Below are 24,499 nucleotides of genomic sequence, written 5' to 3'. Positions count from 1 at the left end.
GGACCTTATTTAACCCTTTAACATATTTAAATGTTTCGATCATGTTCCCCCCTTTTCCTTCTGCCCTCCAGACTATACAGATTGAGTTCATTAAGTCTTTCCTGATACGTTTTATGCTTAAGACCTTCCACCATTCTTGTAGCCCGTCTTTGGACCCGTTCAATTTTGTCAATATCTTTTTGTAGGTGAGGTCTCCAGAACTGAACACAGTATTCCAATTGTGGTCTTACCAGCGCTCTATATAAGGGGATCACAATCTCCCTCTTCCTGCTTGTTATACCTCTAGCTATGCAGCCAAGCATCCTAATTACTTTTCCTACCGCCCGACCACACTGCTCACCCATTTTGAGACTGTCAGAAATCACTACCCCTAAAGGGATAGAACTTTATGTGCTGTTGTGGAACTCCTTAGAAGAGTGATGGCAGAGTGCCCACACCCATAATTCAATGCCTGGAGAGGGCGAAAACAGCTTCCCTCACTCCCCTGGAGGCTGGAAACCACCTGTTCCCCAATTTCTGGTGGGTCCAGTAGGCTCGTGTTTCGCCCTCCCCAGGTTCCAAAGGCTTCCCTGGAGCCAGGGGGAGGGTAAAAACGCCCTCCCCTTTCCCCTGGAGGCTCTCTGGAAGCCAAAACCGCCCTCCCAGAGCCTGTGCGAGCCAAAAATCAGCTGGCCGGCACACACATTCATGTGGGGGTTAGCTGAGCTAAGGCAACTGCTCGTGTGCCAGCAGATATGGCTCCGCGTGCCACCCATGTCATAAGGTTTGCCATCACTGCCTTAGAAGGAAGGAGGAAAAGTATTATAGCCGCTATAAAGATCATTATCAGTAAGCAATTGGTGGCTAAATACAGAAGCTCGGTGGATCAGTTTTCAAGCAAGGAAGTTATGCTTTAAATATACGGGAGACATGCTTCCTCATAGTCCAGACAATAGAATATGTCAGGCACTCCCACAGATAACCTTGGTGTGGACAGTGAAGGAGAACTTAACTTCCTTATGTAGCAGACTGTTCCACTGGCTAATATCTAGTACTGTATAGTCAAGAAATTCCTCCTTCGGTTTAGCTCCGTGATGGCAAACCTATGGCATGGGTGCCACAGGTGGCACATGGGGCCATATCTGAGGGCATGCAAGCGTTTGCCCTATGTCAGCTCCGGTGCGCATGTGCATACCAGCCTGCTGGGTTTTGGCCTTCTGGAGGGCAGGTTGGAGGTCATTTTTACGCGCCCCAGGCTTCAGAAAAGCCTTCGGGCCTGTGGATGGCCAAAACCAGGCCCAACGGTCATACTGGAAGCAAACTTCCAGAAGCCGCCCCGAGTTTACGGAGAGGGACGGCATACAAATCTAAAAAATAAATAAACTTCCGGTAGGCCTTTTGGGCCTGTTTTTCATTATCCACAGGCTCTGGAGGCTTTCCTGAAGCCTGAGGAGGGCGAAAAATGGCCCAATGGGCCTACCAGACATCCGGAGGCATCAGTGAGGCCTGCATACATGCGCGGGGGGCAGAGTTGTGTGCGGGGAAGGGCATTGCGTTATGAGCGTGGGCACACACAAGTGCCCTTTTGGCACCCAAGCAAAAAAAAAAAAAAGGTTCGCCATCGCTGGTCTAGCCTAACACACACTCTACCTCAGCAACTTTAAGACATGGGGACTTCAACTCTCGGAATTCTGGGAATTGAAGTCCACACATCTTAAAGTGACTGAGATGGAGAAACACTGCTTTAGATATTAACCTTGAAGGCTAACCCATGGATTCTTTAAATGTTTTTTTTAGATGTTTTTTTCACCGACTCCTAGTATCTTGGAAACTCTGCTTTCGGATCATTTAATTTGTCATTCTCTTTTTTGGAATTGTGGCGGCAGAACTGAACCCAGTGTCTGATCAGGGCAGACTAGAATTTATTTATTTATTTATTTGATTTTTTTTTTTTTTTAATGCTGCCCTTGTCCTTAGACTCAGGGTGGCTTACCATAGAAACATAAGAAACATAGAAGACTGCTGGCAGAAAAAGACCTCATGATCCATCTAGTCTGCCCTTATACTATTTTTTGTATTTTATCTTAGGATGGATATATGTTTATCCCAGGCATGTTTAAATTCAGTTACTGTGGATTTACCAACCACGTCTGCTGGATGTTTGTTCCAAGCATCTACTACTCTTTCAATAAAATAATATTTTCTCATATTGCTTTTGAGCTTTCCCCCAACTAACTTCAGATTGTGTCCCCTTGTTCTTGTGTTCACTTTCCTATTAAAAACACTTCCCTCCTGTACCTTATGACATATTTAAATGTTTCAATCATGTCCCCTGTTTTCCTTCTGTCCTCCAGATTATAGAGATTGAGTTCATTAAATCTTTCCTGACACGTTTTATGCTTAAGACCTTCCACCATACCACATGTTAGAAACATAGAAGACTGACGGCAGAAAAAGACCTCATGCTCCATCTAGTCTGCCCTTACACTATTTCCTGTATTTTATCTTAGGATGGATATATGTTTATCCCAGGCATGTTTAAATTCAGTTACTGTGGATTTACCAACCATGTCTGCTGGACGTTTGTGCCAAGCATCTACTACTCTTTCAGTAAAATAATATTTTCTCATGTTGCTTTTGATCTTTCCCTCAACTAACCAGATTGTGTCCCCTTGTTCTTGTGTTCACTTTCCTATTAAAAACACTTCCCTCCTGTACCTTATGACATATTTAAATGTTTCAATCATGTCCCCTCTTTTCCTTCTGTCCTCCAGATTATAGAGATTGAGTTCATTAAATCTTTCCTGACACGTTTTATGCTTAAGACTTTCCACCATACCACATGTTAGAAACATAGAAGACTGACGGCAGAAAAAGACCTCATGCTCCATCTAGTCTGCCCTTATACTATTTCCTGTATTTTATCTTAGGATGGATGGATGTTTATCCCAGGCATGTTTAAATGTTAGCAATAGCACTTTTTAACAGAGCCAGCATATTGCCCCCACAATCCGGGTCCTCATTGAGAATTGAACTATAGTCAGGGCAGAAGGGAATTAAGCTATGATGAGTGGAGAAGAGATGTTGAACTATCATCAGGGCAGAAGAGAATTGAACTGCAATCAGGGTAGAAGAGCATTGATCATCTATGATCTGGATTTTGTGTTCCCATTAATAAACTTCAAGACCGCTTGTAGTAGCTGCATCATAGTGCTGGCTTGTGTTTAAGTTGTCAAGTTAACAACATCCAGATCAGTGGTGGATTTCAATTTTTTTTTTGCTAGCGGTTCTGCAGGCATGGTGGGCATAGCAGGTGAAGGTTCCTGCAAAATCCCCATTTCCTCCTCATCAGCTGGGACTCGGGAGGCAGAGAATAGATGGGGGCGGGGCCAGTACAAGTGGTATTTAGCGGTTCTCCAAACTACTCAAAATTTCACCAACCGGTTCTCCAGGGCTGGTCAAAACCTGCTGAAACCCACCTCTGACCCAGATCAGATGTATTGCTATTAAACCAATTCTCCTCCATCATGTATCACACAAAAGTCACCTTGTGGTTGAGATGGGTGGCAAATAAGTTTAATTAATAAAAATAAGGCATGTTTTCGTTTTTTGTTTTTTTTCCTTCCTAGATGCAGAACCTTAGCGCTCGCTTCCCTATTTTATTCATTTAATTATTTGATTTTTTTATCCTGTCGTTATTGCTTTATAGGAGTGTTTCCCAACCTTGGCAACTTGAAGATATCTGGACTTCAACTCCCAGAATTCCCCAGCCAGCATTCGCTGGCTGGGGAATTCTGGGAGTTGAAGTCCAAATATCTTCAAGTTGTCAAGGTTGGAAACACTGCTTTATAGGTAACCGTCTTCTGCCTCACATGTCAGAGAGACCGATTATATCCCTCAGAGTTGGCCTTCTCCAGGTCCCGTCACCTAAGCAGTGCCTGCTGGCAGGGCCACGGGTTAGGGCCTTCTCTGTGGTGGCTCTGGTCCTATGGAATCAGTTCCCCCCAGAAATTCGCCTTGGCCCCCAACCTCCTGCCCTTTTGAAAAGCTTTTAAAACACGGCTTTGCCGGCAGCCCTGGAGCAGTTGAGCGATAACACTCTGCTCCAGCCAGTAATATGCTAGTAGTAATGGACGAATGATGGATAAATAATAATAATAATAATAATAATAATAATAATAATAATAATAATAATAATAATTTATTAGATTTGTATGCCGCCCCTCTCCAAAGACTCGGGGCGGCTCACAACAATAATAAAATAGTGTGACAGTGTAAACAAATCTAATATTAAAAATCATCTAAAAACCCCTCATTTAAAAACCATGCAACACACGCATTCCATACATAAAACTATAAAAAGCCTGGGGGAGATGTCTCAATTTCCCCATGCCTAGTGATATAGGTGGGTCTTAAGTAGTTTGTGAAAGACAAGGAGGGTGGGGGGCAGTTCTGATCTCTGGAGGGAGTTGATTCCAGAGGGTCGGGGCCGCCACAGAGAAGGTTCTTCCCTTGGGGCCCGCCAAAAGACATTGTTTAGTTGACGGGACCCGGAGAAGGCCAACTCTGTGGGACCTAATTGGCCGCTGGGATTCATGCGGCAGAAGACGGTCCCGGAGGTATTCTGCTCCGATGCCATGTAGGGCTTTAAAGATCATTACCAACACTTTGAATTGTGACCAGAAACTGATTGGCAGCCAATGCAATCCACGGAGTGTTGGAGAGACGTGGGCAAACCTAGGTAACCCCACGATAGCTCTCGCGGCCACATTCTGCACGATCTGAAGTTTCCAAACACTTTTCAAAGGTAGCCCCATGTAGAGAGCGTTGCAGTAGTCGAACCTCGAGGTGATGTCTTTAAAATGTTTTTTTAATATCTGTCATTTTAAATTTTGTATCTTTGTTTTATTCTATACTCCACCCTGAATCCATTAGGAGAATTTAAGTAATAAATAAATAAAATCCGGGTGGCAAATGTACTTAATATTTATTTATTCATTTATTCATTCATTCATTCATTCATTCATTCATTCATTCATTCATTCATTCATTTATTAGATTTGTATGCCGCCCCTCTCCGCAGACTCGGGGCGGCTAACAACAATAAAAAGACAATGTAAACAAATCTAATATTAAAAATAATCTAAAAAACCTGAAATTTAAAGAACCAATCATACATACAAACATACCATGTATAAATTCTATAAGCCTAGGGGAAAGCCTGCCTCCTATTTTCCCCGCAACAAGAACCCTGTGAGGTGGACTAAGCTGAGAGACAGCGATTGTCTCAAAGTCTCCCAGGCGGCTGTTATAACTATATGGCACTAGAATTCACAATCTCCTGGTTTCTAGGTTGGCACCTTCACCACTACATCAAACTGGGTCTAGATTTTCTATTTACGGTATTTTTGGAGCCTTCTCTTCCATCCTGCTAGGCACTGGTCCCAGTTTTGTGTTACCTTTGCATTTAATAATCCTGCTCCCAGCACTCTCGCTCTCTTTCATTAATACAAATGCTGATCAGCATGGGCCTCAAAGAAAGCCCCGGGGCTCTCCGTTCCCATTCCCAAGCTGGCGTTTATTTATTTATTCATTCATTCGATTTTTATGCCGCCCAAATCCCTAGGGACTAGGCGGATTACAACCAAAACCAAAACACCCAATAATAATGCACTTGGGGAAAAGGAATCCTCAATCTGAATATTGTATTGGCAGTTCTGTGTTAGCAAATACTTCAGAAGAAAAGGATTTAGGGGTAGTGATTTCTGATTCCTGGAGGCGTCTGTAATATGGTAAATGATTTAGCTTTACTAGATAAATGTTCAAAGCAATGGAAACTGCAGTTTAATGTTTCCAAATGTAAAATAATGCACTTGGGGAAAAGGAATCCTCAATCTGAATATTGTATTGGCAGTTCTGTGTTAGCAAAAACTTCAGAAGAGAAGGATTTAGGGGTAGTGATTTCTGACAGTCTCAAAATGGGTGAACAGTGCAGTCAGGCGGTAGGGAAAGCAAGTAGGATGCTTGGCTGCATAGCTAGAGGTATAACAAGCAGGAAGAGGGATCTTATGATCCCGCTATATAGAGCGCTGGTGAGACCACATTTGGAATACTGTGTTCAGTTTTGGAGACCTCACCTACAAAAATATATTGACAAAATTGAACGGGTCCAAAGACGGGCTACAAGAATGGTGGAAGGTCTTAAGCATAAAATGTATCAGGAAAGACTTAATGAACTCAATCTGTATAGTCTGGAGGACAGAAGGAAAAGGGGGGACATGATCAAAACATTTAAATATATTAAAGGGTTAAATAAGGTCCAGAAAGGAAGTGTTTTTAATAGGAAAGTGAACACAAGAACAAGGGGACACAGTCTGAAGTTAGTTGGGGAAAAGATCAAAAGCAACATGAGAAAATATTATTTTACTGAAAGAGTAGTAGATCCTTGGAACAAACTTCCAGCAGACGTGGTAGATAAATCCACAGTAACTGAATTTAAACATGCCTGGGATAAACATATATCCATCCTAAGATAAAATACAGAAAATATTATAAGCGCAGACTAGATGGACCATGAGGACATTTCTGCCGTCAGACTTCTATGTTTCTATGTTTCTAATACTAAAAACGCATAAAACAGAAAACCCAGATCTTCACCGCTTTCTGGAAGGGCAGTAGATGGGGATAGTCTGGATCTCAGGAGATAACTGGTTCCAGAGAGTTGACATAGCCACAGAGAAGGCCCTCCACCACGGACCTGCCATTCAACAGTGATAAAAACAATACATGGTAACAAATCTAATAATTAAAATCTAAAATAACCGTTTTACATTACAAAGTCTTAAAAAAAAACCCAATAGATAAAATACATACACACAGTCATATCATGCACAAAATTACATAGGCAAGGGGGGGATGTCTCAGTTCCCCCAAGCCTGACGACAGAGGTGGGCTTTAAGGAGTTTACGAAAGGCAAGGAGAGTGGGGGCAGTCCTAATCTCTGGGGGGGAGTTGATTCCAAAGGGTCAGAGCCGCCACAGAGAAGGCTCTTCCCCTGGGTCCCGCCAGACGACATTGTTTAGTCGACAGGACCCGGAGAAGGCCAACTCTGTGGGACCTAATTGGTTGCTGGGATTTGTGCGGCAGAAGGCGGTCCCTGAGATGGAGGAATGCTGGCTGGGGAATTCTGGGAGTTGAAGTCCAGATATCTTCAAGGGGCCAAGGTTGGGAAACACAGGTCTGGAGGACAGAAGGAAAAGGGGGGACATGATCGAAACATGTTAAAAGGGTTAAATAAGGTTCAGGAGGGAAGTGTTTTTAATAGGAAAGTGAACACAAGAACAAGAATAGGAAAGTGAACACAAGAACAAGGGGACACAATTTGAAGTTAGTGTGGGGGAAAGATCAAAAGCAACATGAGAAAATATTATTTTACTGAAAGAGTAGTAGATGCTTGGAATAAACTTCCAGCAGACGTGGTTGGTAAATCTACAGTAACTGAATTTAAACATGCCTGGGATAAACATATCCATCCTAAGATAAAATACAAAAAATAGTATAAGGGCAGACTAGATGGACCATGAGGTCTTTTTCTGCCGTCTGTCTTCTATGTGAATAGGAATTCATCTTCCCTGACTCCGAGGCAGCTGTCGCAGGGCGAAAGTTTGTCTAGAAGCAGGCACAGTGTTTCATAACTCAGAAAAAAATTTTTTTTGCAGTGCAGATGTCATTTTGGGACTGAGAAATAGGATACCAAAGGTTCAAATGGATTTCCCTTCTTAGCTTTAAATCTGTCGTCAATACCTCAGGGTGTATTTAAAACAGGTTACGAAGTTTCCACATCAAAAGAAACTCTAATGACTGCTGAGTCAGGCCAAAACAGGGGAAAAACTTTCCCTTCTGGTGGATCCTTATTAAGGCTCCTTTTTATTCTTTTAACATAGGTGTTGGTATTAGGTGTCCTCAAAATGAGTTTTCAGACTGGAGATCTCTAATCCAACACATAGGTGATTTAAATCAGTGTTTCCCAACCTTGGCAACTTGAAGATATCTGGACTTCAACTCCCAGAATTCCCCAGCCAGCGCTGGCTGGGGAATTCTGGGAGTTGAAGTCCAAATATCTTCAAGTTGCCAAGGTTGGGAAACACTGATTTAAATAAACAGGTAGTCCTCAACTTACAGCAGTTCCTTTACTGACTGTTCAAAGTTACATTGGCCCTGAAAAAAAGTGACTCCTGGCCATTTTTCCACACTCGCGACTTTGCCTGGTTTACATTTGGGTAGTTGACAATTGACTGGCATTTATGAAGTTTGCAGTGTCCCATGGTCATGCGATCTCCTGACCAGCCAAAGCCAAGGAACTTAACAACGGTGTTGCTCATTTAAGAACTGCAGTGATCCATTTAACAAATGAGGGTGAGGAAAGTGGTAAACATGGAGCAAAAGTCACTGAACAAATTTCTCACTTAGCAACAGAGATTTTGGCCTCAAGTGTGGTCGTAAATTGAGGATTACCTGTTGATCCTGGAAGTATCCTCTTGTGTGTTTTACATTGCAAAGAAGTTACACAGTAACGCATCTCTACAGGTATATAAATAGTATTCGCTTACAACCAATTGCTTAGTGAGCATTAATTGGCATATCAATCAATCAATCAAATAAATGAATGAATGTATGTTTATGGTAGTTGGGGGAAAGATCAAAAGCAACGTGAGAAAATATTATTTCACTGAAATAGTAGTAGATCCTTGGAACAAACTTCCAGCAGACGTGGTAGATAAATCCACAGTAACTGAATTTAAACATGCCTGGGATAAACATATATCCATCCTAAGATAAAATACAGGAAATAGTATAAGGGCAGACTAGATGGACCATGAGGTCTTTTTCTGCCGTCAATCTTCTATGTTTCTATGTATGTATGTATGTTACCATGGAAAAACTATAAAAGCTATTTACCACCCAGATTTGAAGTTTCTGGAAACATTCCCTCCCAGGTCATCTTATCGCTTTTTGGGTGTTCTGCAACTGGCCCACATTTATAATCACAATTTATGACATTTTTGCCTGTATATTTAGCCTGTTTACTTTGAAATTTCCAGTTTCCAGCAAAAAGCGAATGCTGGCTGAGGAATTCTGGGAGTTGAAGTCCAAATATCTTCAAGTTGCCAAGGTTGGGAAACACTGCCATAGCAAACAATGGATTTGCTTAATGACCGTTGCGTTCATTTTACTTCTGCCATGGAAAACGTTGTAAAATTGGGTGCAGGTATGTGATTATCTGCTTAATGACCGTCACAGGACTGAAATTGCAGGCTCAATTAAGTTATAAGTTGAGGAGTGGCTGTATTGTAGTCTTTAGCAATCTGTTGGTCCTTCGCTGTTTCCAGGATGGCCCCACGGGCCATACCTAAGCATCCTGTGGGCTGAGTGCTATCCGTGGGCCTTGCGTTTGACACCCTGGCTCCAGGGCAACTTCTTAGGCAAATCAGAAAAGATTTATGCTTCCTCTTTTAAGGGACCTTTTGTGGATTGTCTCTAGCTGACTCACCACCAATCAGCTGTTGGGTGGTGGGAGGCTTCAGTTTGGAAGGGCTGCCACATTGAGCAATTTAAGGATTGCAACTATGATAGACTGCGATCTTGGGAAGAGCCTGTTCTTGACAACAGTAATGGTGGCAGCTCATTATGATTGATTCTTCTGTCTGGGAAGTGTTTCATGCACCTTTGGCCTTTAGTCATGCTGGCCACATGACCACGGAAGCGCTGGCTCTTTGGCTTCGAAATGGAGATGAGCACCGCCCCCTAGAGTCGGGAACGAATAACACATGCATGTGCAAAAGGGAACCTTTACCTTTACCTTAATCTGAAATCCTGGCTTGGAAGGGCGTACTAGGTGACTGTGTTTTCACACAAACCCTAAACGGTATGGGTGTAACTTTCTCCAGAAATTATTGTCTTATTTTAATTGTTAATATGTGCCAAGGATTTAATTTATCCCATATGTAAGGAGTCCTATTAATGTTTCGTTAACATAAATGACATTTACATTAAATGACTACCTGCCCTTTCTCACTCCTTTTTCTCTTTAATCGCCGAGATTAAACCTCTTTTTTGATTTCTCTGTCGCTGTGGAGAGAATTGATGACTTCATTGAATAATTTCCATAGCTCTCCTGGAGATAATTGGCAGTTGTTCAAGTGGAGCAATAGCAATAGCACTTAGACTTATATACCGCTTCATAGTGCTTTGCAGTCCTTTCTAAGCGGTTTACAGAGAGTAAGCCTATGGCCCCCAACAATCTGGGTCCTCATTTTATGGACCTTGGGAGGATGGAAGGCTGAGTCAACCTTCAGCCTACTGAGATTCAATCTGCCAAACCGTTGGCAGCCAGTGATCAGCAGATGTAGCTTGCAGCACTGCACTCTAACCACTGCACCACTGAGGATCAGGGGTAAACATTGGTTCAGTAGGTCATTTGGGTTGGGAGTGGAAGGAGAGTGGGGAAAGAGGAGATGATTTTGTGGGAGGGGCAGGTGAGTATCCGTTACTTGTACAGTGATACCTCATCTTACGAACTTAATTGGTTCCAGGACGAGGTTCGTAAGGTGAAAAGTTTGTAAGACGAAACAATGTTTCCCATAGGAATCAATGGAAAAGCGATTAATGCGTGGAAGCCCAAAACTCACCCCTTTTGCCAGCCGAAGCGCCCGTTTTTGCACTGCTGGGATTCCCCTGAGGCTCCCCTCCATGGGAAACCCCACCTCCCGACTTCTGTGTTTTCTTGATGCTGCAGGGAAATCCCAGCAGGGGAATCCCAGCAGCGCAAAAATGGGTACTTCTCTGGCAACGGAAGTCTGGGGGTGGGGTTTCCCAGCAAGGGGAGCCTCAGCGAAATTACAGCATCGCAAAAACACGGAAGTCCTCGAAACCCCACCTCCGGACTTCCGTTGCCAGCGAAGCGCCCGTTTTTGCGCTGCTGGGATTCCTCTGCTGAGATTTCCCTGCAGCATCGCAAAACACGGACATTCGGAGGTGGTGTTTCCCATGGAAGGGAGGCTCAGGGGAATCCCAACGGTGCAAAAACGGGCGCTTCGCTGGCAACAGAAGTCTGGAGGCGGGGCATCCCAGTGGCGCCGGCTTGGGTTTGTAAGGTGAAAATAGTTTGGAAGAAGAGGCAAAAAAATCTTAAACCCCGGGTTTGTATCTCGAAAAGTTTGTATGACGAGGGGTTTGTAAGACGAGGTATCACTGTACAAAAACGAATGTGACACTAACACGAGTGAGGCTTGATTGCAAATAGGTCGTGGCCCCGTTTTGGGCTGTGACCTACTGGTTGGAGACACCTGCAGTTGACATGTTCTGAATTTCAAGGCCAGGCCATGGTAGGATTCTTACTTCTCCCCAATAATAGCTATGGGAGTGGAGTTTGAGGTTGAGTTGAGTTGAGTTTCTCAATCTTGACCACTTTAAGCTACATGGACTTCAATTCCCAAAATTTGAAGTCTATGCAGCTTAAAGTTGGGCGAGAGGTTGAGAAGCATTGGAGTAGAACAAAATACTATTATTATTATTATTATTATTATTATTATTATTATTATTATTACTATTTATTATTATTATTATTATTAACAACAACAACAACAACAATAATAATTAGACGTATGCCACCCCAATAGAATACAGTTGGAATGGATGTTGGAGGTCTTCTAGCCCTGTTCAAGCAGAAGAACTTACACCATTCCAGACAAGTGACTGTCCGGTGTCTTCTTAAAAAACTCCAGTGATGGACCAACCACAACTTTTGAAGGAAGCCATTCCATTGCTTGGTTGTCCTCAGTGTTAGGAAGTTTTTCCTTACTTCTAGGTTGTATCTCCTCTTCATACGTTTCTAATTATTCCATCTTGTCCTGCCTCCAAGTGCTTGGGAGAATGGGTCGATGCCCTCTTCTTTGGGACAGCTCCTTAGATATTGGAAGACTGATTTCATATCACATAATGCAATATTATGTCAACTGAGCCATTAACCTGAAGGCAAGTGGCTTGAAGGTCCTCTCTTGTCACCCCATCTTTTGCCCCTGAAGATGATTCCAAGGGGAGCCCAAGAGGTTTTCTGCCAGCTAGGGCTGGTTGCCTTGTCTTCCTAATTTGATTTAGAGCGGTTGCAGACATCCATACCTCCAGCTTCCTCAGCGCAATTCTTTCCCACGTACAATTACCCTATCAGCTTCGGTATGCTCTTATCTCTGCAACCCATTTCCTTGAACATGACTCTGGAATGTCGCGCTCATGACTATGGAATTGGTAAAGTCACACCTGGAATAATAATAATAATAATAATAATAATAATAATAATAATAATAATAATAATTTATTAGATTTGTATGCCACCCCTCTCCAAGGACTCGGGGCGGCTCACAACAACATAAACAGTGTACAAATCCAATTTTAAAAAAATCCAATTTAAAACCCTTATAATAAAATAAAATAATCACACAATCCAATCAAACCATACACCAACCTTAACAATTGGGGAGGGGTGTATATATTAATTTCCCCATGCCTGGCGGCAAAGATGAGTGTTTAATAACTTTCTTTCTTTCTTTCTTTCTTTCTTTCTTTCTTTCTTTCTTTCTTTCTTTCTTTCTTTCTTTCTTGATTTGATTTGTATGGCGCCCCTCTCCGCAGACTCGGGGTGGCTCACAACAATAGTAAAACAATGTATGACAAATCTAATATTGCAGTAGCTAAAAATCCCTTATTAAAAAAGCAAAACATACACACAAACATACCATGCATAAATTGTATAGACCTGGGGGGGGGAGGGGATATCTCAATCCCCCCATGCCTGACGACAGAGATGGGTTTTAAGAAGTTTACGAAAGGCAAGGAGGATGGGGGCAATTCTGATCTCTGGGAGGAGCTGGTTCCAGAGGGTCGGGGCCGCCACAGAGAAGGCTCTTCCCCTGGGTCCTGCCAAACGACATTGTTTAGTCGACGGGACCCGGAGAAGGCCAACTCTGTGGGACCTAATCGGCCACTCGGATTCATGCGGCAGAAGGCGGTCCCGGAGATATTCTGGTTCGATGCCATGTAGGGCTTTATAGGTCATAACCTGCATCCAGTTTTATTTATTCATTTATTTATTTATTGGATTTGTATGCCGCCTCTCTCCGGCTTATAACATATAAAAACAGTTTTGGTCACATTGTTGTTGTGAACCTCTCCGAGTCTTCGGAGAGGTGCGGCATACACATCTAACTAATAATAATAATAATAATATTAATAATAATAATAATAATAAATAATAATAATTAATAATAATAATAATAATAATAATAATAATAATAATAATGAAAGTATAGATTATTGACATCGCAATCCAAGGAGACAGCAGAATTGAGGAGAAGCAGCTAGAGAAATTAGTGAAATACGAAGATCTAAAAATCGAGCTGCAACCACTCTGGCATAAGCCCGTGAAAGTGGTCCCAGTGGTACTTGGCACATTGGGCGCAGTATCAAAGGATCTCAGCGGACATTTGAAAACCATTGGAATTGACAAAGTCTCCATCTGTCAATTGCAAAAGGCCGCTTTACTGGGATCGGCAAACATAATTCGCAGCTACATCACGCAGTCCTAGGTGCTTGGGAAGCGCCCGACTGGTGATGAAATACGAAATCCAGCATAGTGATCTCATTTGCTATGTTAGAAACATAGAAACATAGAAGTCTGACGGCAGAAAAAGACCTCATGGTCCATCTAGTCTGCCCTTATACCATTTCCTGTATTTTATCTTAGGATGGATATATGTTTATCCCAGGCATGTTTAAATTCAGTTACTGTGGATTTACCTACCACGTCTGCTGGAAGTTTGTTCCAAGGATCTACTACTCTTTCAGTAAAATAATATTTTCTCATGTTGCTTTTGATGTTGCACTGACATAATAATAATAATAATAATAATAATAATAATAATAATAATAAATGACAAAAAAAGATGTTGAGACTTTGGAAAATGTGCAAAGGAGAGCAGTTAAGATAATTAAGGGCCTGGAGACAAAAACCTATGAAGACCGGTGGCTGGAATGGGATATAGCCAGTGTTGAGAAAGGGTCGGATGAAAGGACAGAAGTGTTCCAATATTTGAGGGGCTACCACCAAAAAGAGGGGAGAAAACTGTCTTCCAAAACAAAATGAATAAAGAAATAAATAGAAGAATTATGCACATACCTACATATATTATATGACGCAGACAAACAACAGTCTATCCCAGGTGTCATCCAGAAGACTGTGGATTTAAATATCTGCTCCTTCAGCATATTTTTTCTAAAATATGGGCCCTGCACCTGCTGGTTGATTCTTGCAGGTATTGAAGAAACCAGGAATCTAATGCCGGGCTCCGAAGTGAGCTTGTTATGTTAATTCAGCCTCTCCCAACCCAGGTGTCTTTACTTATGTGTAACATTAGAACTCCCACAATCCCTCCCTCCGTCTCTGCTGAGCGCGAGGAAAATTGAGGGTTTTATTTTCCTTCCCATTGTATAATAAATCACGCTGTCACCCTGCTTAAAGCCACCCGATTGTGCGGATTTAAATGAATTGGATCCCTTCAATGAAAATGTCGGCCTTCGCTGGCTCACTTCCCGTGCTGTAGCGTTGATCTGTCGCAACCCGGTTTGCTGCCACGTAGCTTATTGAGGAGATAGTCCTCGACTAACAGCGGTTCGTTTAGTGACTGTTCAAAGTTTACAACCGTTTTGGTGTTTAGTGAACGTTCACAGTTACAATGGCAGTGAAAAATAGTGACCTACGACCGGGGTTGGGGGGGGGTTTGGTTTTAAAAATAGACTTTATTTAAACAATTAAAATAAACAAAATTAACAAACATGCTTAACATTGGTTGAAGTTTTTATGCTTACATTTCAGCAGTTTGCCGTTCTTTTTTGTAATATACATTCTAGATCAATTACCCAGTTATCTTATCACTTAAACCTAGACTGAATTTATGCATGATAAAGGAAAAAAAAAAAAAAAGGGAAAGGTAAAATAAGAAGATAGAAAGAAAAGTCCCAGCGACCAGTTAGGTCCCACAGAGTGGGCCTTCGCTGGGTCCCGTCAACTAAACAGTGTCGTTTGGCGGGACCCAGGGGAAGAGCCTTCTCTGTGGCGGCCCCGGGCCTTTGGAACCAACTCCCCCCAGAGATTAGAATTGCCCCCACCCTCCTTGCCTTTCGTAAGTTTCTTAAAACCCACCTCTGCCGTCAGGCATGGGGGAACTGAGATATTCTTTCCCCCTAGGCCTTACAATTTATGCATGGTATGTTTGTATGTATGTCTGGTTTTATAATAAGGTTTTTTTTAGTTGTTTAGTATTGGATTGTTACATGCTGTTTTTATCACTGTTGTTAGCCACCCCGAGTCTGCGGAGAGGGGCGGCATACAAATCCAATAAATAAAATAAAAAGAAATAAAAAGAAAGAAATCCTATTGGTCAACTATTTCTGTTGGCTCATATATGTAAATGAACTGTTTCTAAGTGTATTTATGCGATTAGTGAATTCTTAATTTGCAAATATATAGTTATTTAGAGTAATATATACATATAAATATATGCAGAGGTGATATATGTTGTCGTGTGAAACGACCGTATTTTCACAGTTATGACTTTTGTGGGATCCCCATGGATCATGCGATCAAAATTCTGATATTTTTGCAATGGGTTCAGGGTTTATGGCCATTGCTGTATCCAAAGGGTCACACAATCTCCTTTTGGCAAGCAAAGTGAACAGAGGAAGCCAGGTTCATTTCCCAACCGGGTTATCAAATTAATTGGCTTGCTTAACAACTGTGGCAAGAAATAGGGCCAAAACTCACTTAACAAAATGTCCCTGCTAACAGAAACGTTGGGTTCAATTTACGGTTGCAAGTTGAGGTTATTGTCCTGTTGTAAGCTGATTTGTTGCATCGTAGCTTATTGGAGAAATGGCGGCTTGGTTCACACAACCAAGCTTAAGTCCTAAACCCTGGTTAACAGTTTCTAATGGCTGGATCCCCGTCTTGCTAAATGGCAAACAGATGCATTGTGATGTATTAATTATTTTATATTATTATTATTATTATAGAAACATAGAAGACTGACGGCAGAAAAAGACCTCATGGTCCATCTAGTCTGCCCTTATACTATTTCCTGTATTTTATCTTACAATGGATATATGTTTATCCCAGGCATGTTTAAATTCGGTTACTGTGGATTTACCAACCACGTCTGCTGGAAGTTTGTTCCAAGAATCTACTACTCTTTCAGTAAAATAATATTTTCTCATGTTGCCTTTGATCTTTCCCCCAACTAACTTCAGATTGTGTCCCCTTGTTCTTGTGTTCACTTTCCTATTAAAAACACTTCCCTCCTGAACCCTATTTAACCCTTTAACATATTTAAATGTTTCGATCATTATTATTATTATTATTATTATTATTATTATTATTATTATTAATTAGATTTGTATGCCGCCCTTCTCCGTAGACTCGGGGCGGCTCACAACAGTAATAATACAATATATAACAAATCTAATAATTAAAAATCGCTAAAAAAAACCCTTATTAAAAAGAAACATACATACAAACATACCATGCATAAATTGTATAGGCCTGGGGGAGATATCTCAGTTCCCCCATGCCTGGCGGCAAAGGTGGGTTTTAAGAAGTTTATGAAAGGCAAGGAGGGTGGGGGCAGTTCTAATCTCCGGGGGGAGCTGGTTCCAGAGGATCGGGGCCGCCACAGAGAAGGCTCTTCCCCTGGGTCCCGCCAGACATTATTTAGTCAACGGGACCTGGAGAAGGCCAACTCTGTGGGACCTAACCGGTCGCTGGGATTCGTGCGGCAGAAGGCGGTCCTGGAGATATTCTGGCCCAAAATTTTATCTATTTTGATTTATAAGCCATCCATTTCCTGACGGACTCAGGGCAACATACAACAATAAAACAATATACAAAAGTGAAAATCCCAATAATTCATCCATCTATCATTCATCAATTTCTCACTATTGGTCAGAACAGGATGTTGTTGCTCAACAGCTCCAGTCCCGTCGGCAAAGCCATGTTCTTAAGGCCTTTCGGAAAGCCAGGAGGGTGTGGGTGGTGCAAATCTCTGGGAGGGAGTTGGTTCCAGAGAACTGGAGCCACCACAAAGAAGGCCCTTTCCCACGGTCCTGCCACTCAGCATTGCTTGGCTGACGGGACTCGGAGGTCTAATTCGTTGCTGCGACATCTGAGATAGAAGACGGCCTCATAAATAATCTGGTCCTAAGCCATGTAGGGCTTTATAGGTGATGACCAACACCTTAAATTGCGTTCGGAGACCAATCAGAAGGCAGTGCGGAGTGTTGGAGTTATATGAGTGTATCTAGGTCAGTGTTTCCCAACCTGGCTGGGGAATTCTGGGAGTTGAAGTCCAAATATCTTCAAGTTGCCAAGGTTGGGAAACACTGATCTAGATACACCCATAACAGCTCGCACGGCTGCCTTCTGGACTAACTGAAGTCTCCAAATGTTCTTTAAAGATAGATCCATGTAATGAACCCGGCTGTTAATGTTAGCATTTGCCAGTGGGCAATGTTCTGTGTCCTTCGCTTTCAGAAATTATTGATCCTTTATGTCATGTTGGCTGAAGGGTAAAGCAGGCTCCCCCCTCCAGCCAATAATGAGAGAAAACATCAGTTGCCGTCCCTCGCCCCCCTCCCCACCTCTCTCTCTGTTTAACCCAGGGGTCCCCAAACCTTTTACACAGGGGGCCAGTTCACTGTCCCTAGGACTGTTGGAGGGCCGGATTATAAAAAGAACCTGTGAACAGATTGCTATGTACACTGCACATACCTTATTTCTTTCTCTCTCACTCACTCTTTCTCTCTCTCTCTCTTGCTTTCTCTCTCTCTCTCTTGCTTTCTCACTCTCTCTCTCTTGCTCTCTCTCTTGCTTGCTTTCTGTCTCTTGCTCTGTCTTTCTCCCTCTCTCTCTTGCTCCCTCCCCTTTCTCCCTCTCTTTCTTCCCCTATCTTCCCTCCCTCCCTCTCTTCCCTCCTTCCTTCCTTCCTTCCTTCCTCTCCACTTCTTTCCCTCACTCTTTTTCCATTCTCTTTCCCTTTTCTTTCTTTCTCTCCACTTCTCTCTCTCTCTTTTCCCTCTTTCACCCTCCCTCTTCTCTCCCCGCGGAGGACTCACCCGACAAGCCTCCACCCTCCGACCCCGGACTCCCATTCAATCCCCATTCAGAAAACGGGAGCTAGCAACTCAAAGAGGAGGAGGAGGCGGGCGTGTGTATGTGTGTGTGTTGTGCCCAGCTCGGCTTTCAGCAAGCCTTACTTTACCTCGGGTGAGATGAGATTGAGGGGGACGTTCTCAGTGCTTTTCCAGTGTGGCCTTGGAAAAGACCCGTGGGCCAGATAAATGGCCTCAGCGGGCCGCATGTGGCCCCCGGGCCGTAGTTTGGGGACCGCTGATTTAACCTCTCAGAAAGGATCTGCTGGGACCAGCCGCAGATCCCTCTCCCTGCCTTGTCACACCAAGAGTACACAATGACCTTCCCTTTTGTGGTGAACCCTGGCAGTGCTTTTTTTTTTTTTTTTTTTTTGCAATCAAAGCATCTTTGTTGACCTCCCCTCTGTCGTCCGGCTCTCGCTCTTGCTCTCTCGCTGATCGATTTGAGCCACTGTCATTTCTCTTTGCTGCTAGGCCCGTTTTGGAGGACTTCCAGTTTTTTTAAGCTTGGATGAAATATGTGTGTGTGTGTTTGTGTTTGTATTTGTGTGTGTAGAACTTAAGTATTCCTTCCGGGCAAAGAACTAGACACAATATTGGGGGATGCTCTGAGGCAGGGGTGAAATGCTTGTGCCTATTGGTCGTTGGGGAGCCGGTCACGAAGGAAGCGCTGCCATTTGGGTTCTTTTACCCTCTGAGCATGCACAGAATTCTTTCTTTCTTTTTTTCCTTCCTTCCTTCCTTCCCTCCCTCCCTCCTTTCTTTTTCTTTCTTTCTTTCTTCCTTCCCTCCCTCTTTCCTTTCCTCCCTCCCTCTCTTTCTTTCTTTCCTTCCTTCCTTCCTTCCCTCCCTCTTTCCTCCCTCCCTCTTTCTTTCTCTTTCTTTCCTTCCTTCCTTCCTTCCCTCCCTCCCTCTTTCCTTTTCTCTCTCCCTCCCTCTTTCCTTCTTTCTCTTTCCTTCCTTCCCTCTTTCCTTCCTTCCTTCCCTCCATCCCTCCCTTTCTTTCTTTCTTTCTGTTCTGTCTGGGTTTTCCCAGACCTCCACACCCACTGAAAAAACAGCCAGACACTCTGGTAAAATCCAAAAGTATTTTATAGCAGGAAAAAATAAGCACAAAGGAAAACCTGTCTTCACAGCAGACAGGTTACAATACGTTACAACAGGGTCCTGATGTCCAGTCAATTTCACAAGCTTCTTGCTGGCACCCCCCCCCAAGGTTTCAATAGTCCAAGGCACAAACCAGGATTGTAGCCACCAAAGTTCACAGACAGGTCTCACGAATCTCCAAGATAAAACTCCACAAGCCAGGAAGGGTGGGGCCGCCTTTTATCCTTTCCCAAGCACCACACCCAAACCCAGCTGTGACCTCTAATGCTGGAAATACCTAGCCAATTGAGTTCGTCTCTGATTAGCTCTCCTTTGTCGCATATCTATGATGTCATGAGCATCTTCCCCCAGGGAATCCAGGCTGCTTGCTGGGGAGAGCTCCCCCTGGTGGAACTCTGGCTGTCCTTCTTCTTCAGCCTGGGATTCCGCTTCCTCGTCAGTCTGCACCTCCTGGTCCTCAGCCTCTCCCTCTGAGCTGGAAGCCGACAGCAAATCAGCCATTCCCGGAGGGGTCCCAGGCTGAACCACAACACTTTCTTTCTTTCTTTCTTTGATTTATATGCTTTGCGCATGTGCAGAGGGTAAAAGAACCCAAAGGGCGGCATCTGGGCGGGTGGGTGGAGCCTGGCACTCCCTTCGCAACCGGGTCTCCCGAAAACCGACAGGCACGAATGAACTGAGAGAATTTTACCCCTGCTCTGAGGATCAACCTCTCCCTGCCAGATGCAGCCCTTCCTGCGTCTATAATCTTATCGTCTCACACTGTTTTGACTGGCAACAGAGTCTGCTGGGAATTCACACTCTGAGGCTGCTGAGGAACTAGATTCACCCTCTATCTGTTTGGGTGGCCTGAATTGATTGCCTGAAGAGATGAGGCGCTAGACATTAGTTGGGAGATTCATCTCTTGAATCCCAGCGTCCGGTCAGGTCCCACAGAGTTGGCCTCCTCAGGGTCCCATCAACCAGACAATGTCGGTTGGCGGGACCTAGGGGAAGAGCCTTCTCTGTGGGGGGCCCGGCCCTCTGGATTCAGCTCCCCCTGGAGATTCGCACTGCCTCCACTCCCCCGCCTTATGAAAAAGTTTAAAGACTTATCTATGCCGCCAGGCCTGGGGTCATTAGATGTGTCGTCCCCCCCCGACCAACAAGTGTTTTAGTGTGTTTCATGGAGTGAATGGTAATGAATGTTTGTAAATAGTCTGGAGAACAGAGGGAAAAGGGGGGACATGATCGAAACATTTTAAAATGTTAAAGGGTTAAATAAGGTTCAGGAGGGAAGTGTTTTTAATAGGAAAGTGAACACAAGAACAAGGGGACACAATCTGAAGTTAGTTGGGGGAAAGATCAAAAGCAACGTGAGAAAATATCATTTCACTGAAAGAGTAGTAGATCCTTGGAACAAACTTCCAGCAGACGTGGTTGGTAAATCCACAGTAACTGAATTTAAACATGCCTGGGATAAACATATATCCATCCTAAGATAAAATACAGGAAATAGTATAAGGGCAGACTAGATGGACCATGAGGTCTTTTTCTGCCGTCAGTCTTGTATGTTTCTATGTAAATTATATTACAACTTTTAGAATAGAATAGAATTTTTTTTTAATTGGCCAAGTGTGATTGGACCCACAAGGAATTTGTCATTGGTGCATATGCTCTCAGCGTACATAAAAGAAAAAGAGACATTTGTCAAGAATCATGTGGAACAACACTTAATGATTGTCATAGGGGTCAACTAAGCAGTGAAGAAACAATCAAAATTAATAAAAATCTTAGGATACAAGATGACATAGAACAGAGCGTATGGCCCTCACATCAGTGGTACGGCCATCTGGCACTCGTGGTGATACTAGCAACCACCTGGCCCAGCCCACAGATACAGAAGACTCTTTCTAACTTGATGATGCATATTCATTGCATCTCTAGTAGTTTTTGACGTTTAAGGGACCCGTGAGATTTATTTCGAATATATTGGAGATAACATTGGAAATGGTTTTCCTATCAGTGTTCTACAATATGACTTCTATATCTATAAAGCACTTCATGGCACCAGACCAGACTATCTCAGGGACCGCCTTCTGCTGCACGAATCCCAGCGACCAGTTAGGTGCCACAGAGTGGGCCTTCTCCGGGTCCCGTCGACTAAACAATGTCGCTTGGCGGGACCCAGGGGAAGAGCCTTCTCTGTGGTGGCCCCGACCCTCTGGAACTAACTCCCCCCAGAGATTAGAATTGCTCCCACCCTCCTTGCCTTTCGTAAGCTTCTTAAAACCCACCTCTGCCGCCAGGCATGGGGGAATTGAGATCCTCTTTCCCCCTAGGCCTTTACAATTCTATGCATGGTATGTCTGTATGTTTTACAATAGGGGTTTTTAACTGTTTATATTGGATTGTCATATGCTGCTTACTACTGTTGTTAGCCGCCCCGAGTCTACAGAGAGGGGCGGCATACAAATCCAATCCAATCCAATCAAATCAAATCAAATCAAAAATCAAATATCTACAAGGACGACACAGCTTCAGCAGTTTATTTTGCGACCATTTGAAGTTATGACGACGCTGGGAAAAAAGGGACTTGCCACCCACCCTCACACTTACTACTGTCTCAGCTTCCTCACTTTCCTTGCTTAGTCTCGGAAATTCCGCTGACTGGACAGTTCCAAGTCGAGGACTACCTGTAATCAGCCAATTGCCTCTCAGGAAAGCTCATACAGAAAAGAGAAAGATGCCAAATTGCTTGATGTCTTAATCTCTGTTAAATTATCTAGTTTTCTTCTGATACTCTCCAGTGCCATGGTGAGGGAACCCTGCTTTGGAGTGTCAGGCAGTGTGACCCGTTTTCTATTGATTTTGGCATAAATATTTACACTTGAGGGACTGCTGTATTTTTTGGAGTATAGGACGCACCTTCTCCCTCCCCCAAAAAGAGGGTGGAAACGTTGATACGTCTTGTACACCAAATACAGCCATTTGTGGCCCCCAAAACTCCGCCCCCGCATCCCATTTTTGGAAAAAAAAAATGGGCCTGTTTTTCACAAAAATGGGGTGGGCAAGAGTTGAAAGCCTGCAGAGAGCTCCTGGGGGCTGTGGGAAGGCAAATTCACCCCCGTTTTTGTGAAAAAACACAAAAACTAGGAATTTTTTTTGCAAAAAATGGGGTGTTTTTAGAAACATAGAAACATAGAAGACTGACGGCAGAAAAAGACCCCATGGTCCATCTAGTCTGCCCTTTTACTATTTCCTGTATTTTATCTTAGGATGGATATATGTTTATCCCAGGCATGTTTAAATTCGGTTACTGTGGATTTACCAACCACGTCTGCTGGAAGTTTGTTCCAAGGATCTACTACTCTTTCAGTAAAATAATACTTTCTCATGTTGCCTTTGATCTTTCCCCCAACTAACTTCAGATTGTGTCCCCTTGTTCTTGTATTCACTTTCCTGTTAAAAACACTTCCCTCCTGAACCCTATTTAACCCTTTAACATATTTAAATGTTTCGATCATGTCCCCCCTTTTCCTTCTGTCTTCCAGACTCTACAGATTGAGTTCATTAAGTCTTTCCTGATACGTTTTATACTTCAGACCTTCCACCATTCTTGTAGCCCGTCTTTGGACCCGTTCAATTTTGTCAATATCTTTTTGTAGGTGAGGTCTCCAGAACTGAACACAGTACTCCAAATGTGGTCTCACCAGCGCTCTATATAAGGGGATCACAATCTCCCTCTTCCTGCTTGTTATACCTCTAGCTATGCAGCCAAGCATCCTACTTGCCTTTCCTACTGCCCGACCACACTGCTCACCCATTTTGAGACTGTCAGAAATCACTACCCCTAAATCCTTCTCTTCTGAAGTTTTTGCTAACACAGAACTGCCAATGCAATACTCAGATTGAGGATTCCTTTTCCCCAAGTGCATTATTTTACATTTGGAAACATTAAACTGCAGTTTCCATTGCTTTGACCATTTATCTAGTAACGCTAAATCATTTACCATATTACAGACCCCTCCAGGAATATCAACCCTATTGCACACTTTAGAGTCATCGGCAAATAGGCAAACCTTCCCTACCAAACCTTCCCCTATGTCACTCACAAACATATTAAAAAGAATAGGACCCAGAACAGACCCTTGTGGCACACCGCTTGTAACCTATCTCTGCTCAGAATACTCGCCATTAACAATAACTCTCTGATGTCTATGCTTCAGCCAGCTTGAAATCCACTGAACTATCCAGGGATTAAGTCCAATCTTCACTAATTTATCTATCAGCTCTTTATGTGGAACCATATCAAAGGCTTTGCTGAAGTCCAGATAGGCAATATCCACGGCACCACCTTTTTTGCCTTCTCCCAGCCCCCAGGAGCTCTCTGTACGCTTCCCAAATCCCCTGGCCATCCCATTTTTGAAAAAAAAAAAAAAAAAAAGGGTGAAAAACAGGCTAATTTTTGAAAAAAAAAAGGGGGGGGTGCGCGCAGAGGTTTTGGGAGCCCAGAGACAACAAATTTTTTTTGGTTATTTTTACTTAACTCTTTGAAATCTTGGTGCGTCTTATACACCGATGCATCTTATAGTCCGAAAAATAAAGTAGCTGGTGTACGTCAACTAAACGATGCCGCTTGGCGGGACCCAGGGGAAGAGCCTTCTCTGTGGCGGCCCCGGCCCTCTGGAACCAACTCCCCCCAGAGATTAGGATTGCCCCCACCCTCCTTGCCTTTTGTAAGCTGCTTAAAACCCACCTCTGCCGCCAGGCATGGGGGAATTGAGATACCCTTTCCCCCTAGGCCTTTACAATTTTATGCATGGTATGTCTGTATGTCTGTTTGGTTTTTATTATAATGGGTTTTTAATTGTTTTTAGTATTGGATTATTATTATATGCTGTCTTATTATTGCTGTTAGCCGCCCCGAGTCTCCGGAGAGGGGCGGCATATCAATCCAATAAATGAATGAATGAATGAATGAATGAATGAATGAATGAATGAATGAATGAATGAATGAAATAGTTTAACGTCCCTTGTCCTGTGTAAAACCGAGGATCGTCTCTAACTTTGAATATGTGTGGACTTCAACTCCCAGAATTCCGCAGCCAGCATGGGAATTCCCCAGCGTGGCTGGCTGGGGAAAGCTGGCAGTTGAAATACACACATCTTAAATTTGTCA

At 43.3% G+C, this 24,499-nt stretch overlaps 1 protein-coding gene across 1 annotated transcript in view; it reads left to right on the top strand.

Annotated features, from left to right (window-relative positions):
* AGPAT1 (1-acylglycerol-3-phosphate O-acyltransferase 1) overlaps positions 1-24,499 on the top strand; it is an 87,646-nt gene that overhangs the window by 10,331 nt on the left and 52,816 nt on the right.

Source organism: Erythrolamprus reginae, chromosome 2 (genome assembly GCF_031021105.1).
Source record: "Erythrolamprus reginae isolate rEryReg1 chromosome 2, rEryReg1.hap1, whole genome shotgun sequence".
Classification (NCBI taxonomy): Eukaryota; Metazoa; Chordata; class Lepidosauria; order Squamata; family Dipsadidae; genus Erythrolamprus; species Erythrolamprus reginae.
The sequence above is the reverse complement of the archived record's forward strand: the minus strand, read 5'-3'. Positions and strand labels throughout refer to the sequence as shown.